The sequence below is a fragment of the Pieris rapae genome, chromosome 9 (assembly GCF_905147795.1).
Source record: "Pieris rapae chromosome 9, ilPieRapa1.1, whole genome shotgun sequence".
NCBI lineage: Eukaryota > Metazoa > Arthropoda > Insecta > Lepidoptera > Pieridae > Pieris > Pieris rapae.
Window position 1 is genome coordinate 26,653 of NC_059517.1, and position 17,305 is coordinate 43,957.

Here is a 17,305-nt window from a genome sequence, read left to right on the forward strand (position 1 = left end):
TCATTTGTAGTTCAGTTAGACGCTTGTCTCAGTTCAAACCACCTACAGTTCAAACGGCGAGATACTATCTTATCGAACGCTAAGTTTCAGTGTAATTAACTAAATGATCGCATGTCTACAACCCGCCTGCCATGTGCTGAAATCCTTAGAATAAGCCTAGAGAATATTGTGATGTAGGAGTTTAAATTAATTTATTAACATTTTAATGGATACTATAATCCTTTAATATCCTTTTCTAATTTTACCTCTACTAAGATTACGCATGATATAATACTTATGATATATTATATTCACTCTAAAATGTATAATTTATATTGAAATTCCAATAATCAATCAATAAACGAAAAAGACACAAACTGGTAACAAGCAAGATTATTATAAATGTTTTAAATTGACTTTGTTAAAAAATTTATATTACAATTGTCGCTATATTAGTAAATTAGAAACCAAATACTACTTAAATTTAGTGCATTTTTTACTTCTAATTTTTTGCTAAAAAAGTTTGAGCTTAGCTCAGGAGAATTAATGCTCCGTTTGATTTAGGTCAATCTATAGAAATTAAAATAACACACCTCACTAAGCATACAATAATTTGGATAAAATTTTAACCGAGAAAACATATTGGAAAAATAAACTTTATATAAAATAACGAAATTAAATATGTATTGCCGGCGTCGGTACGTGACGTCCGAAGAACCCACCGTCCAAAGGTGAAAATATAACCTCTGCTAGAGGTTGTTTCACCAATGCAATTAGTCTACAGTCCTCTTTACAGTGGGAGTATCTTGTTGTTGCTTTCGAGCTTGAGCCAAATGGGCAGGCACGACCGGGGCAGTACCACTGTCCACAGAAAACCATAGTGAAGAGATGCAATAAGTTTATCAAGTACAATAAGTACTTGCGTTTTGAGTCTGCGCTCAGAAACTTAAAAATCTCGTGACTATTTTCGATATTGGGGTAAAAGAAAGAATTTACCGCTAGCTCGCTTCAAACTCCCAGTTGAGTTTATCAATGCTTTGGCGCTCAATTCCAACCTCAACGAGGTTCACTTTCGAAGAAACAGAAAATACGAAGCTCAAAGCTACGGCAAGGCGGCCTCGCGGCGAAAGTCTTCGAGAATGCTTAAAAAATGGAAGAAGCGATATATTGTTATACCAATACCAGCGAACATAAAACATTATATCTCTGCTCCAGGTTCTTGAAACGGAAATTGCGAAGGCAAGAGCACATTGCTAGAGAGTTATGCTATTTGCCCATCTCACTTCGAGAACATGAGTAAGTATACTGGTCTCTCGGTAAAGCTATGCCAATGAAATTTTTGTCAGCCGTCCACTCCACCACTGCACAGGAAAGATGACTGGCTGGCTCACACTAAAGTAGACTCAAGAAGAACGCCGACCTTTTTGGCTGTCTAATCGTGTCAAACGCAACATTGGATGACTGAGTGAGATCCGACAACCGGGCCTAATAGCATTCCCTCAATTGCCTGTGCCTCCAGTGCCTGTATTTGCTCGATACTGTCCCGAAGTTCTGGAAGACCGCTTCAATACATTCGATCCCTTTGTTTAAAAGGCAATCCCTCTGTACCGTCCAACTAACTAACCAAAATAATGGAATCCATGATTATTCGCCAGTTTCTAAGAAATCCAGAGGACTACAATTTTTTAAATTAAATCAATTAAAAGATTTGAAGATGTAATGGATTGTCTATCTAGTCTTGCAAATTAATTAATAAACAATGTTTTCATGGTATGTTGTCGCTTTAATTGGGTCATTGTGAGTTTGTCGTCGTCCTTTATTTAATTCACTTTGCTTAAAACGTACTAAAAACAGAGCGTGATACTTTTTGTTGTTAACGAGGGACTCAATTCTAGCACTTAGTCGTGCATCGTTTTCGGTTAACAAAATGGTAGAGAGTGTTTGAACTGTCGTTAAATCTTTGAGTCTGATGAAGTACCTATTTATGTAGTCATATCAAATTTAGTGTTCGGTTATAGTTCTATCGATTCGTTTCTCGAGTGACTTGAGATACGGGCGAGACGAATAATCTCGCAAGCAAAAATCTTTAACAAAGAGCACTGGATTCCAGAACAATTTGTCTTGTCGTTCTTGCTCAATAAATCAGCACAAATTCTCCGCTCTACCACGCAGGGAGCTAACCGACCTAATGCAATGTTTATGCGTGGGATTTTCGAATTTAAAACGATTTCACTGCAGCAAATGGGAATAATTTCAAGCAACTGCTGACCCTATGAGGGCTTTTCATGAGTAGCAAATTACATCACAATTTAAATTTTCACAAATATATAACATTAGGTATCATATATGTATATATACCTATATAAATTAAATTAATCATTAAATAATATATTGAAGACGCAATAAAAATTTAAATCAATAATACAAATAACTGATCTGAACAAATAAATTAATCAAAAGCAATCAAAAACTGCTTTTACATCCATACTCTCCATGGTGTGATTATAATATGATGTTTTCATTAACAGTAACAGACTAGCTACGAATAATAATGTCAGGACACATTGTTACAAGTTTTTATTACCCTGGCGAATATAAACCAACTAACACAATGTACATCTTTATTACGGACGCCGCGCCGTTAGACGTAAGTAGCTACAGACATTGTAGCAGCTGTATTTAATTTTACATTTAAGTTCAAATTAACTCTCTCGGCCTTCGTGTTAGCTAAGAAGGCAGAACGGATTTTGATGATGCCACGTTAAAAAGTTATTAATCTTATATCTGATTTAAAACTAATCAATTTGAAATTATATATAGATTTATGAACGGCAGACAGTTTTTAGAAATTTAACTGATATGTCATACGAAGGTCTCAGGAACTAAGTTGCGACGGCGAGAAGCTTAAAATCCTTGATTAGGATAAGTTGCAGTTAAATGCAGAAGCGAGCATATTGCACTTGGCTCAAAAGACCTACAAGAGCCCTTCGCATTTTCGTCTACGAATGCTCTACATTCCTAAAGTCATATATTGAGACAAATTATATCGTTGTCATTAGGTAAGAGATTTGTTAAAATAGAACTATACTCGTTGTACCTTTGCGATTGAATTAATTAAAATATCTAAGAGAACGTATTACGAGTTCTAGACAGTAACGCGATTTAAAATAATTGAGATCTTAATGTTACGACCCTTGCAATTCAGCTCAAAGTAACATGACAGGCGACCGGCGTCGTCGTGGCGAAAAAATTAAGTGTAATTGGTGACACTTTGCGATGGCATTTGAGAAAACGGACGTTAATGTAAATGTAATATATTTTAAGATTACAAATTATTTGTATTGTAATTCTTTAAGTCGTGTAAGTTGTAATGTTGAATTGGAAAGGTCGTGCTTGGGTCAATGTCAAAGTCAAAATGATTTATTCATGTAGGTAACACAATGTACACTTATAACGCGTGCACCTGATCTGTAGCTTAAAGCAGCGCGGTCAAATTAGTTTTGAACAAATCCGGGTTGTTGAGAATATCGTAGGTTTTTCTAAAGTCCTCGAGTTAAGCTACTTGGCGTTAAGACATTGCTATTCCAGACACGTCAAGCCCGTATCAGTGAAGAGGCACTCAAGTGCCGGGGCCTACTATGTTATTTTTCTTACGATCATATCATTTCGGCGTCCTTTTTCTCATCATCAAATAAACATACTATAATATTATTTAAAATATAGGATTAACTTCTGACTTTAAATTTAGCAAATTAAGACTGTACAATTGTCTGTAGCATTTTAATTCAATACGAGTAAATGAATATAATAATATTTATTTATTATATATTGAGTGGTACTAATTAGTGATTTTTTTTTATCTTAATGTCAATCCAGAAATCGCCTTAGAGACACGAGACTCGGATTTCTCTTCACTGTTGGCATCCAAGCTCCATATTTCCCAACTTATTTGATTAAAATTGACTTACGTTATTTATGGCATCTTATCGCCGAAATTTCCCAAGAGTCAGGGTATTTTAAAAGCAATTTTCCGCTATTAATTCACTTAAAATGTCAACTATTTAAGGACTTCGTTGATTGAATTAATATCAGACCTTTTAGTTAAAACCTGTTATATTAAATATAAATAAGGCCAACCCGAAAAAAACAATATTTACACGTGTAAGGTAGTCTGAAATAAATATATAAATATTATTCATGGTGTTTGGCTGCCTGCTAAGTTAAGCTGTCAAGCTAAATGAAAATTTGACTGCTCTTTAGAATAAATGCATGCTGTGAAATTTTTTTAAAACTGACGAACATATTGCCGCCCGTTGCATCCCTTGTAATTTATATATATTGTGTTATTTGTGTTTCTTTCTAGCAACGAAGTGTGAATAAATAAATATTGACTTTTCCTTGGTTGTGTATAAAAAAAAAGAATTATAGTTTTCATTTCCTTGTTCAACCTTCATAGTGTAATTTTCTAATCAAAAACGGAAATCAAACAGGAGAGTTCTTAATAGCTCAGTACTTGATCAAGATAGAAAATTAATTCAAGTTATGTCACACGATATCATTGACCGTGAGCCTTCTGCCAGATTGCTCTCTGTCATATAAAAAATAGACAAATAAATTTTCCGTATTAATTCAGTAGCTACAGACAATTTTTTTACGGTTCCAAGTCTATTACGTTACGATAACAAGCGTTATAAACGAATTATTCCACTTTCGTAATACGAAAGCACATACCATATTACACTAAACAAGGTCTGAATAAGTTTTTATGGGATTTATAAGGCTAATAAATATCTACTAAATTACGATTCCTCCTCACACTTGGCTCTGCGCCAGGGCTCTTCGTGCTCAGAGGCATTCGCCTTTTATATCTCACTTTATACAAATCTGAGAATTTAATTTCAATGACAAATGGATTAATCCCGTCTCAGTAACTTAATATAGGAAACGTGATTCGTTCTCAACGGAATGTTTAACAATATAGCTACGCTATCATTGTTTACGAATAAAAACCTTTTTGTTAAGACCTCGTTTTGGGAGTCTTTTTTAGAATTATATATTATAATTATATAAGAAATTGCAATAAACTCGATAGATATGTCGATTTTTAAATAAATCTTCGATATTATACAGACAAATGTCTTTTTCCACGAGAATATCATGGTTTGGTATCATCAATGAGATTATTTATTATTTGATACTTTGTAAAAGCATAAGTCTATTTAAATCTTTGATTTTGGTTTTTAGCATAAACTATCGTTTTATTTATGAAATAACCGCGATCATGCTATTTCTATAGTGAAAAATCCTCTACTTGGGTGGGTCGAGTCGGAAAACTTTTCTATAAGGACACAGACGTAAAGTCGAAATACTCACAGTGAAAGTGAATTTTCTATTCCTATCGAGACATTAAATATGCTGACGACAAACATACGTAAAGAAATCAAATTCTTTTGCTTTATATTTTTATATCTCAAAACAAAACGATTGAATTATTTAAACACAAACTCTTGCAGGATGTTCATACCAAAAAAACCGTTGTGTTATGTAAATGCGTCTCACACGTATACATAAAAGGAACAAGGGACTTTACAAGCGGGTGTTTTTAGTCGCACTCGCGTACTTTGGCGACATTAAAGTGATTTATTCGTCCGAACTTGTCTCGAAGCGTATTATACCACTTGTTTTTAATAAAAAATGTTGATGTAATACTTTTTAAATTCATATTGGTGATAAATAGAATTTCAGTCCATTGTTTTACCTTTATGTATCGTGTATTTTGTAATCGAGGGACGTTGGTTCGATTGTCAGTAATGATTATACTTCTTATTTATAACGATTTATAAAACACTTACCGAATTAAAATAATTCAAGTTATCAAATGTATCTTACTATGGGCAGATTATCATAATACAGAAAATATGAGTAAAAAAAAACTAAATTTATTTACAAAACACTTTTTACAGTCGTTAGAACGTTTTTATATAGAAATAATAAATATTTTATTATTTCAGGATAAGACGAAGTCCACCGCAGAAGACGTTTGAGTTAAATTATCTATGGTGAAAGCGGCAGTGAAATCTGTTTCAATCACTTGCTGAACAGAATCGGTACTTGAACAGTCTCTGGTGACTCATCATTTTCTCTTGGTTGCCTTATAGTTTGTTTTATGCACTTGAATACTCTTAATGATTGCAAAGAGCTGTTTTGCAACTGACACTACTGAAAGTTCTAAACAAATTAAAATAAACGAGTACTCGGGAAGTGGTTTCGCTGGCTTCCATGAAGTTCAGCGAAGATCTTTAATGAATCTTACTAACTCCACTGTATTGTAGCATTTTAAGATTTTGTTTTTTTCAATGTATTTATGTAAATAATAATTAGATTATCTTTCGTTGCAACTTTAATGTTTTAGAACATTGAATACACATACAATTACAAATGGGAAAATTTAGATATGAACAGATAAATAGAATGTTTTATATTTAAAGTATTTTTATTTAAAGATGACAATTAAATAAGATCAATTTCTAACTTCTTCTGAAACGCTAATTTCTAGCCTGTCTTTGATTTGAGTTTCTTTTCATTGAATATAACTGGAGTATGAGCAGTGTTGGCCAAGTTTCTTCAGCGTGCGAAGCACATCCCTGACGTCGTAGGTTCTATCCTCGGCTGTGTACCAATGGGTTTTCTTTCTATAGGCACATTTAAGATTCACTCTAACGGTGAAAGAAAACATCGTGAGGAAAGCGGGTTGCTTTAGACCTTAGAAAAGTCAACGCGCGGCGTGCGTCAGGCACGAGAGTCTAATCACCTACTTGCCTATTAGATTGATTAATGATCATAAAACAGTTACAGAAACCTGAGTCCTAGATCTTAAAAGGTTGTAGCACCACTGATTTATTTTATTTAATTATTGACAAATACATTATATCTATCGAAGTGAAAAAAATATTGACTGTTGCTTTTCTAAATTGTAGAAGCGATTACGCAATCAATGAAGAATAGCCTGCAAATCGCCTGCACTTTTACTTCAGAATTTCCGGAAACAAAATATGGCGCTCGGGACTTTTGTTCACATCGGGCCATTGTCTCACAAAAAGCATGCACTTGGTTGAATAAAAAGATATCTTATTATTTGATTTTCCCAGATAAAACGGTCCTCTTTTATCAGCTGTTGAATCAGGAAAGAGGGTTTTTGCTAAAGCATCGATGCGTTATAAGTTTCCCTTTTCGTGTCAGGTACATATCTATCACTAGTTTGAAACATTTTTCAAACACCGAGATAATTTTTATTGGTAGCTTTCTTACACACAAACAAGTTAATGTCTTAATGTTTGCGATATCATTTATATTCCCGAGTACTAAATCTACTTTCTAATTTAAAAAAATAAAAATACAATTGAAATATGCATACACAAGATAAAATACTAGATTTTTTAATAGGCACTTAAAACACAACAATGCTTTCTTCAAAATTTATCAGCCCACTACCAAATATATCCAGTAATTCGAATTCGAAGGCTATTATTAACCATTTATACGTTAATTCGTATTATGTAGTTTCTTATTTATACCATGAGTCCTGTTTGATTTAAAATTTATCGAAAAATATTTGTAATTTTGCTCTTCGTAAATGTTGTTAATGATGAAGGGAATTATTCATAAAAAGGTAAAGGTCTACACACATGAAATGTTTATTAATTCGTAGCGGGTAATGTGGACACTGCTTATACATTATTTATCTCTATACCCTCGACCTCCGCTTTCACCAAATTGTTAATTTTATTAATTTTAACCTTAATAGAGTTAGGTTTCTATATAAACAGAATCCATTTAAAAAAAATATAATTTATTGTCATAATATAATATGTAATGCCTATCAAAATTGATGTTGATGAAATCGAAAAGAACATATGTACATGCCGTCTAGTCTAAATGTACGTTTCGTTGACATTTCATTGTTAAAAAGCTGCTTTGATATGTAAATACAGTAAACTTTTAAAAATCAAATTATAATTTTATTCAGTTAGTTTTGAATAGATTATTACAAATTTCTTAAGAATAACCAAGCGAAAAGCAATTATAACACAACTTTGTTTCCGCTATACTTAATTCCCAAACAACAACTAGAGATTTATAAAATATGTTTATATTCGGCAGATATGTTCTGCGGTTACATATGATATGTGATATGTTTGCGTTCCCATATACCATCAAATATCCAAATTTTGGCGAAGTCAGGATAAAGGGTTGTCTCATATAATTCTCTCTGTAAATGAACGCGACGCGCAATCAGAGCAGGCATCTGTTACACGGGCTCCAGAAGCAACTATTAATGTCCCGACCTCGCTTGTTGAAATATTTTATGGTCAATAAATTTAAACTGAACTCTCGTTAAGCCACCACTTGGCCTCAACTTGGAAAAGTTGTGGAATCACTCCGGAAGCCGAAATGTAGCGGTCAGCATTTCTCAGGAAGTCACACTAGCCTCGGTAGGTTTAGTGGTACCTACCAAGTTTTAATATCGCTTCCGCACGAATAGTTTATCAGTAAATATGATTCAGATTATATAATAAATATTAGATTATGTTTTTGGTAAATATGTTAGTAATAATAAAAATAGTAGATACAATTAATTTTGAATAACAATCAATTTACGGAACTCGGAAGTCTCCGTGGGCAACGATAAAAAGAATAAAATGTTATGAGAAACAATAAAATTGAGCTCGATAACTGATCTCGTTTAAATAAATAAAATGGCTGCTGAAATCCAAAAAACCGATGAATAGTTAAATATTCCGCAAATTCCAACGATAATTACAACGGTTGTAATTTTTGCTCTCAAAGCCTGTTTTAACAATTTTTAGTAAATTTGTTAGAATATCAAATTCCCTTTAAAATTTTTTTTTTGGTCATTTGTGCGATTATATGGTATTGTTCTGTTTTATCTTAAACACACTAACTACTCAGTTTTACCACATTTATACAAACTGTGATCTAAGGACTCTTATAGAATAATAAAAACGTAAACGATAAAAAGATGTTTCTTGTAAAATTGAACACGAACTATTGGCGCCTGGCAGATAAACGGGATCACTAGATTTTAAGAAAAATTAGGACAACCTTATAACAATGGACATTAGTATTTTGGTTGTTTATTGTTTTACCGCAATGCAATATATCTTTCTATGATTTTCAACGTTTAAAGCGGTGTAGCCGCTGCTCGAGGCACAGTTGGCAGTTAATGTTTAGTGTTTTTTTTAAAGTTATTATAACTAAAGAAGGAAGAAATTAGTTTTTGGATATTTTAAATTTACCTTTGCCGTGCAAAGTAAACCTACGTGTTTACTTTGCACCAGTCTCAAAATTTAAAATAACCTGACAAAAACTGCTAGGGAATGTTATGAACAGTCCCTACAGAAAGATTCGAGTTTTTTATTCAGGAACTCGCAACAGTCCTGCCATTGCTAACAACAGATAGGTTTCTTTATTCACGACCTTTTGGCCCCTTTCAATTGTCTTTCCGCGTTCTTTATCAACATTTTCTTACGTTTTTAGTAGATGTGTGCCAAGCATACTTACATACATACCATAAGTGTTTTATTAAAATGAAGGAACCATTATTTATTATGTTATTGACGTATAATCAGCCCAGGACTTAATCTATGAGTAGTTCGGCATTCGCAGGATGTCCCGTTCAGGCCGATTTTTTTAAAAAAGCGTAGTTTTTGCGAAGTTGGGTTACAGGGGTTTACAGAGACATGGGTTACAGAAATATTTTTTATAGACAAAAGATCCCAACTTTTGTTGTCGAGATTATAAGAACACGACGACGCAGCTGACCCCTGAACTAGTGTCGTAGTACCAAACTGGTCTCTGATAGTAAACTTTTTTAATTCTAAGGAAACTCATCGACTAGTTGTTATAATTATTGTAACATTTTACGTCTTTTAAACCTCATATAACTTCCTTGGTTTCTTCATTTTAACTGTTAAAGGACATCGTCATCGAAGATTCAGTTTCATGTTGGCAATGTGTGCAAAAGTTTTAAAATAATCAATCCTAATTTTGTATTAAATTCATTTACCTTGAAATTCTCAAGCATAAGTATTTAGTATCTCACTAAAGAATTGGATACATCCGCTACGATGTACCTACTGGATGTAAAATTTCAAATTAAGTATTTTTAAGAAACGTGTCTAGCGATGGCCTGTATACTTTAACTATTTCAGCGATTGTAGAACTGATATTAATTTAATCCGCGGAATTACATACATGTAAAACGTGCGATACCTTCTGAATTGGACGTGCTTAATATACATTAGGTCAATCTACTATTTTCATACTAATCACAATGTTATTTTTTCGCAGTGGCGCCAACTGAAGCGAACCGCAAAACTATGCAAAACCGAATAAAAATCTAAGTACTGTCAAAAGTTTTTTTGAAGTTATACTTCTTTAGGCGCGTTATGAAAAATTTATAAGAGTGAAATTTTACGATGCGCGCGGACCGTGACACAAAATTAACAGAATGAAGTTGCCCACTAAATGGCACGCACGCCGCCTGTGTTCACTGTTTTCTTATTTATTATAAAATAAAGAAATAAATTGAATAAAACATTAATTGAAAAATTTGTGATAAAAAGTAAAATCGAACATCAAATTTAAATATTAACTAATATTAATATTTATTATTAAATTGAATGAATAATATAATATAACAATTATTTTTCATACACCAAATAACCATGACTTCTAACGCGTGTACATAAGTACACACACTCTTTTTTTCTCTATCGTGATGTTGTTTTCTTCAATTTTTCGTGGTGTCTACCCTACGTAACATCTTAGAATAATCTCTAAAATTATATAGCATACAGATCGAGAGATTATATAGCATACAGAGAATCGATGTGGGGATTTAATTTCCGTATCCCAAATATTACACAGTTTTGACAGTTTAATTATACCTCTAGGGATGAGTTTTAGTCGAATGAATTCGTGCGTAGTTTATGGAAAATACAGTAGATTATTGTAATTAAAATTTCTTGAATTATTTTAGTTACTCTACTAACAGCTCTTTTATTTTCATTCCATTACTATTTTAATTTCTTCCCTTGTAACATTTATACTTTTTTTTCGAACATATTATAATAATTGATTGAACATACAATTATATTGTATGTTCAATCAATTATTGTGATCTTAATGAATGGCGTGAAGTCATTTGATTTTAATGAACTAATCATAGTTCGAGGATAACTTCGCTAAACACAGGATTTGCTGAACATTAACGCAACTGGGTAAGTGTTAGATAATATTAGAGATGTTTAAAAAATGTGAATTTTTAAGATATTTCATCAAAACGTGTTTCATATTATAGGGACTTTGAACAGTAGCTAATTTATAAAACTCCAAACAAATGTGTACATTTAGTTTCATGCAAATGATGATTGATCTGGTTTTCCAACAAATTGTTCATTAGTAACCGAAACGTTGGAAAATGATTAACAATTAGTAATAATTCGTGGTATTTGTCAAGCATAATTAACGTTTCAAACACGTACAATAACACATTGTCCCCTAAATTATGCGAATTTCACCGTTGTGCTCGATTATTTTCCATGCCGATTATACTTGACGATTATCACTGGTGTTACTAACATGGCCCTCGAGAATAAAAATATATTGCTTTAAATAATGAGTTTTTAAAAACTTTCTTACCAGTGTTTGAAAGAAATAAAGTGAGAACTCCAGCAAAGCAAAGATATTGAAGTGACCTGACACAGAAACATATAATTTATAGCTCGATCTTTGAGTTACTACATCTCAGTATTCAAGGCTCGTAACAATAGTTCTGGCACAAATATACGGTCGTCCTTAATATATCCTTTGTTGACGTGCTTTTGACTAATATATTCGTACGATGAAGTATGGTTTTAATACACGAAAGTTGTTTACTATTCAACTAAACTAAACGCAATATTCTTACAAGGAGCGGGCATATCACCAAAGTTGTATGTTTATTCAATTTGCAATGTCTCTATCATACTTTAGCTTAAAGTACAACGTATAAAGTTTTCTCTTCACATTTACTCTCTAGTACTTAAGGAGTTCATTTTCCGGATATTAGCCAACTTTCCGACGAACGCGTGAGGCTTTAAATCTTACGTAGATCGTTAAATTTCATTTATGAAAACTCGCGACAAATTCTGTTAGTTTTAACATATATTGAATTTGCTATAAACAATTTTCCGTGCTTCTCACTGTTTTAAAATAACGTTTTCTTCGTGTCGTTAAAAGCGTTCATTTAGTTTAAATAGTTTGTGTATGTTTCAGTCGACACAGGAGTTTTTGAAATGGATAGATTACAAAAACAAAGTCCTTCATATAATATAGCCCTTTTTCACTGGAGCACTTTTATTTAAATTCAATGTGTATCAATTTGATGTCTTAATTAAAGAAAATATTGTTACATCTTGTTGTATTCGCAAACCCAACCCTGTTGCCAACCTTTGCAATTCACAATTGCAAAGGCGGATATTAGATTTGTCTATTGTATTAATTTTACCAAAGCGAGTTTAGTTGTGCGAGTTATGTATTTGGTAGGAACCAAAAGGGTTTACTGTACGAACACACGAACGATTTGTTATGCCAACTGACCAACTGACAAGTGAACTTATCTAACATTCCAAAAATACTTTTTAAAACAGATAAAAACGCCCTTCTTGTAAAACACTCTGGGTATCGGTTATTTTTGTTTTTAATATTGCTGTTGCAGTATTTTAAGCATACTTCATATGTAAAGAAACCACTTTTTTACCGGATTGAAACTATGTATTATTGTAAACTTATTTAACATAATTTTATATTTATCCGACATTTCGCGTGCTTTACAGCGTGCGTGTCACGGTGACCACGGACGTGGTAATAAAAAACAATACTTCAACAACAATTCAGATTTCTAAAGGGCTTCAACGCGCTAACATTAAACGGCTTAATTTTGCTAAATGTAATTTTGAAAACATTAAATCTGAACTCCAGTCTGTGAACTGGTCCGAAATCTTATCGTCCCCTTGTATTGATGAGTGCACCGAAGCTTTTTATGAGCTTTTATTTGAAATAATATCAAGAAATACACCAAGTTGTTGTAGCAAATTCTCATCTTATCCAGTCTGGTACAGCAAATCCTTAATTAAATGTAATAAAGAAAAAAACTTATATCATAAACGGTTTAAGAGGTTTGGGAATCCCCGCGATTACGACGTTTTCTCTTTGCTGAGGGAGAGATGCAAATTTCTTACCAAGATTTGTTACGACAAGTATATCGCATCCATCGAGGACTCGTTGGCCAAGGACATAAAATCATTTTGGAGATTTGTGAATAATCGTAAAGGCCATATTTCAGTGCCTCACACCATGACACTTGAAAATACTTCTGAGACAGACGGCCAGGGGATATGTGACCTTTTTTCGCGATACTTTGGTTCAGTTTTTGACGATAAAACTAATAAAACTATTTACACTGACCAATCTGGTGCTGTAAATAACACGTATTTTAATATATTATCTGGCTTTTCTATTACGGTAACAGATATCAAACGTAAAATAGATAGTTTGGATATTAACAAAGGGGCGGGTCCTGACCTTCTGCCTCCTATTTTCATAAAAAGTTGCGGAAAGGAGTTGTCCATTCCATTATGTGTTCTCTTTAATAAATCGTTAACTAGTGGTGTGTTTCCTAAGCGCTGGAAAACTGCCCACATAATACCTATTTATAAAAGTGGTGATAAGTCCAATTGTAAAAACTATAGACCGATAAGTATTTTATCTTGCGCTGCTAAATTATTTGAGTCAGTGATGTATACTCATCTGTTCAGTCATTTTAAGCCTGTTCTTTCAGACAAGCAACATGGTTTTGTTAGAAACAGGTCTACGGTCACTAACCTTCTGGAATACAAAAACTATCTCTGTCAAGTGTTTGCCACAGGTGGCCAAGTTGACTCTGTTTACACTGACTTCTCTAAGGCTTTTGACAAAGTAAATCACCATCTGCTCTGTCATAAGTTAGCGTCACATGGTATCCACGGCAGTTTATATAGATGGATCTGCTCATACCTAGACTCTAGAACTCAGTTGGTTGCGTTAAAGGGCTTCATCTCTGCACCTATCGCAGTTACATCGGGAGTACCTCAGGGTTCCCACTTAGGGCCATTATTCTTCGTAGTTTTTATTAATGACCTTATTCAACAACTGTCCTGCAATTGTCTCTTATATGCAGATGACTTAAAAATATTTACTTCTATTACTAATTTAGATGACTGCTTGACATTACAGCGTGATATCAATACCGTATCACTATGGTGCAAGACGAACTACATGTATTTAAATATAGACAAGTGTTTTGTCATATCGTTTACTAATAAACGAAACAAAATCGTATGGAACTACGTCATAGATGGTCAATTAGTTAACAGATCAGATGTTGCAAAAGACCTAGGTATCCTGTTCGATGACAAGCTTTCATTCCGTGCCCACTATAGTCACATCACGTCTAAAGCAAACCATCTACTGGGTTTTATTCTTAGATCCACAAAAGGTTTTAAAAATCCTCGTAGCACCTTGTACTTATACTTCAGCCTCGTAAGAAGTATATTAGAATACGGTAGTCCAATATGGTCGCCGAATTATAAGGTGCACATTGACGATATTGAACGAATTCAGAGGAAATTTCTCAGAATTTTATGTTATCGTATAAAACCTGGCCGGTCTAACTTAAATTATTGCGATAGACTCCTGAAATTTAAAGTTCAACCATTAGAATCCAGACGCATAGTCTTCGACTTAGTTTACCTTTACAAAATCACCCACTCCATTATAGACTCTCCCGAACTACTAGCTCACATTAGCCTTAACATTAGATTTAGTGCCCGTAGAGCTAACGAAGTCAATTTATTTTCCCTTCAAACTTATAAGAATAACATCTCTTTTTACAACCCTTTGACCAGGATGGCTCGTCAATATAACGAGATGGCAAAGAGCAACCACTTACTTGTGGACATATTCTGTCGCAACATCAATAAATTCATTAGTGTCGTTAAAGACATCCTCCATCGTAGGTTAAGTGCTGACCCTTGTGGTCCTGGTTAACGTTACGTTAAATTGGTGTCGAGGAACTTATTATTATTATTATTATTGTTTTTTTTTACTATGTTACCTTTGTTAGTTATGAGCCTTTTATTGATGTAACATTAATTTTGCAGTGTGCACATGGTTTTACATTAGAATCCTGTTCATAACTATTAGTTTTAAGTTTATTTTTGTAAAGATTATAATGTGTTTTGTGCACCAAATAAATAAATAAAAAAAAAAAAAAAAATAAATAATACTATACTTCATAAAATGTCATAAAAAACAACTAAACAGAATGCTGAAAAATGCAATGCTGAAAATACAACACGAAGAGACATCGGAAGCAGTATGTATTAGATATATGTAGATAGATAAGTAATGCGAGTACTATATACTATATAGGCAAGATTTTCAAGTTTAATTAGGCATTTGTAGATCGGATCACGCGTATTATGTAATCAGCGTAATAATTAGCTGTTGATATACTGCGGTCACCGGGACTGTCGGCAGATCTGGGTTTCACTTAAGAGCTATGATATATGCCGTTGAGTTATCTGCGGCAGTTAATTAAATCCGTTTAAGCAATTTGATATTCAAGGTTGAGTAAACCAATTTGTTACAGAAATAACGAAGCATTGCTGTGTTAAACTGAATTGATTATTTTATTAATTTTATGTATTACGTAAAATATTGAAATGTGATTCCTCTTTCCATTTTCGACATGTGACTTCATGTTTACAATGGTTACTTACCTTTACTGAAGGTGAAGAGAGATTAACTTTCATGGTATGAAATTAAAAAATATGTGGGTGTACATATGGTAGAATTGTAACTTCTTCATGACCTTAGTTTTTGAAAAATAAATGTACTAAATGCAACTTTACAGATATTTATTAAGTAAGCTTAAGTTATCTTTTATTTACATAATTTTTACACATTTAAAGAAAACATTTTCGAATTATAAATAAATAATTATATTATATAATTTTAAATTTTCCAACGTTTCGCGTGTTTTACAGCGTGCGTGGTCCCGGTAAGCGGTATGAAAAATCATATAGTTTTATAATAAGCTTTATGAAAATTATGTTAAATATTTATAAGTTTATAATACATAGCTTCAATCAGTTGAAAAAGTTCTTTTCTTAAAAGTTAAATTAGATAAAGTTTAACAAAAGGCTTTTATTATCATATACATTTATAGAAAAAATACAATTATTTATATTTTACCTTATTACTACTATGATTATTACAGAATTTTATTAGTTTTAATTAGAATCATTACTATCATTGTTATGATAATATTTTTGTTATTTTCATTACATTTTCATAATTATTTGGCAAGTTTCCGATTAGGTAAGTTACTTAATGTATGTCTTTAATAAGATTTAATAAATTTCTTTTCAAAATGGAACTCCCACCAAAATGTTTTAATGTCAAAACTATCAGTGTGATAGCGGTATCCTGTCTACCACCCAGATCGGTCCACAGATGGCAGAGCTTTGCAGTATCATACACAAAACAAAACACTATCTCTAGTCAAGCTAATCCTTAGAAGAAATCAAATCGAGGACAATATTTAGATAGAATTTTGGCTTAAGATCACCATATTTCACAGGCTTAAATCACCGCTTACTCTCCTTCGTTAATTCCTTGCGGATTAAGATAAGAATCCGAAGACATTTTGTCCGGACAAAACGTTGTCTTATGCAACGAAGATTCTCAAAAAAAAATACATAAAGTTCTATATTACTTGCTTCTAATACATATATTCAATTTTATAAATAAAAAATAGTTGTCTTATAATATAATATAAATAAGAGGTTTAAGCTATTTAATATTTGTAGTGCATTGAGTGGGTTTTAGATTTCTTATTTGTACATTTCTATGAGAATGTGACGAAGTTTGTGTTTAGAAACAAATGGTGTCCATTCGTTTGATATAATCTTATACAAATCTTTAATTCGTAGTGAAATAAAATAAAATTTTAAAAAACCTTGCAATGTTTTTATCGAGAAACGAAAAGTTTACAGGATGTTTTAAAACTGTTTCCGTTTCCTTTTAGATGTTGCAGTAAATAGGAAACGAGACATCTGAAATCGACATTTTTGTGTTCCATAAATATTAATTATTATAAACTATATATTTGAATGGGTCGAAATTGTTAGCTGAATGTTTTCGGTCCAGTAGATTATTA